Source organism: Pyxicephalus adspersus, chromosome Z (genome assembly GCF_032062135.1).
Source record: "Pyxicephalus adspersus chromosome Z, UCB_Pads_2.0, whole genome shotgun sequence".
Taxonomy (NCBI): domain Eukaryota; kingdom Metazoa; phylum Chordata; class Amphibia; order Anura; family Pyxicephalidae; genus Pyxicephalus; species Pyxicephalus adspersus.
In genome coordinates, this window is record NC_092871.1 from 68,351,849 (window position 1) to 68,354,010 (window position 2,162).

Below are 2,162 nucleotides of genomic sequence, written 5' to 3' on the forward strand. Positions count from 1 at the left end.
CCGTGCCTGGCCAAGAGAACAGTCCTTTGAATGGAGTTTTTATGTTCCTGTGCTGCCAAGCATCATCGGACTACATCTGACCCTGTGCAAGACGTTTCTCCTCCCCGGTGGGACTTTCCTTGTACTGGTAGCTATGTTGAGCGTTATTTCTCTAGTGTTTATTGCTGCAGATTCTGCTGTTAGTTGGACTGCTATTCTTGAATGCCCTCTAGATCCTGTGGTTAAATATGTCTAGGGCCCACTGGGGGGCGCAGGAGCTATACTGCTCTCGCCTCCCTAGTTGGCCCTATCATGGGACCTGGGATGTTGTATCCCTGTTTCCTCAGACTATTTTGGCAGGAATTTAGTGAACTGCTGATCTTATGTTGAAGTCTTTTGATGTATGTTCTACGCCTTAGTTATCCCGATTATGGGACTGTTTAGTACTCTGGGCGAATGCCCAGGGATCGCTTATTCTTTATGTTGTTCTTGGTTTTGTGGGTTCCTCCAGGTGGGACCAGATGGTATGTTTGTTGCTTGTCTGTTTGCCTCCCCCTGCTGCACACAGACACTTCCTCCACATAGGCCCACTGCCTTACCAGGCTATGATTTGGGATCTTTGGGATCCTGCTCTAGTTTTTCACCCCACAGTCGAGGTTTAGCCCGCCTCGCCCATCTGGTGCCCCTTCCCAGGCCCGCTCCCCTTGATGTCCTCAATAAAAGAAACATCACAAGTTCTGAGAATGCGCACCCTCAATGTTAAGGGTTTGAATAGCCCAAACAAGCGTTCTCAAGTGCTATATGCTCAACATTAAGCGAGAGTGAACATTTTACTTTTGCAGGAGACTCATTTTCAATCCACTAGAATTCCCTCTCTCCGCAATCGTTATTACACTGTTTGGCATCACAGCTCTAGTCCTGAGTCTAGAACTAAGGGGGTCTCTATAGCTTTCCACAAAACGTTGCCTGTCCAGATACTTGACTCCCGCTCTGATCCACAGGGCAGATTTCTGATCTTTAAAATTTCTCTTTGGGATAAGAAATTTACACTGGCCTCTTTTTATGCCCCTAATCATCAACCCACTGTGGCTCTTACACAGTACTTGGCGACTCTGAAGGAGTTCGCCGAGGGATCTATCATAGTGGGTGGCGACCTGAACTGTGTCCTAGATCCCCAGATTGATACCTCCACCGGGAAAACTCCGATACCCTATTCCAAATTGAACTCCCTTTGTTCTAGACTACACGATCTTAGACTAGCAGATATGTGGCGCACTCTGCATCCCACCACCAAAGATTACACCTTTTACTTCAACCCACACAATATGTACTCCCTTACAGATTATATTTTGGTGGGCCACTCTGTACTTGATTGGAACCCTGTTACTTCTATAGAATCTTGTCCCTGGTCCGATCATTCCTCAGTATCCCTCTCGCTCCAGATTCCTCTAATGGGCCCTAGAGAATGGACATTGAGGTGTAATGATTCCCTGTTGAAGGACTCTATATGGGCGAAGGCGGTTTTAGAAGCAATTACCAATTTTATAGGGGACCATGTTTTGGACCCCACTCCCCTACCTTTACGATGGGAGGCTATGAAGGCGGTGGTTTGAGAGGTCCTAATTCAACAAGGAACTCGGCTTAAAAGGATCAGATTGCAGGATATTACACTTACTATTGATAAAATTTGCTCCTTGGAACGCCTACATAAACAAAACATGGCCCTAGCTGTATTTTTAGAACTGACTGCTGCTAGGACTCACCTTATGAAGCTGTACGACCTAGCATACCAACGCCATCGGGATCGCTTCCGCAAATTAATTTACCAGTATGGGGATAAATGTGGCCGATTGTTAGCACGGCGCTTACACCCTCGCACTTCCACTACCTATATTCCGTCTATCCGGACTGCTAAAGGCAGCTTGACATCCATCCCTAAGGAGATCTTGCAGACTTTTCATAACTATTATGCCGATCTCTATCAAATCCGTCCTGCCCATGCAAGTCCATCCTCTCTACAAGATTATATGACCAAAACAGCCCTTCCGACGTTAGATTCTGAGGTGATATCGCAACTGGAGACCCCGTTTTCTGAGGAGGAGGTCTCTACCGCTTTACGTGCTACACTGACTCGGAAAAGTCCTGGCCCTGATGGCTTTACTCTGCGGTTTTATAAACTCCAT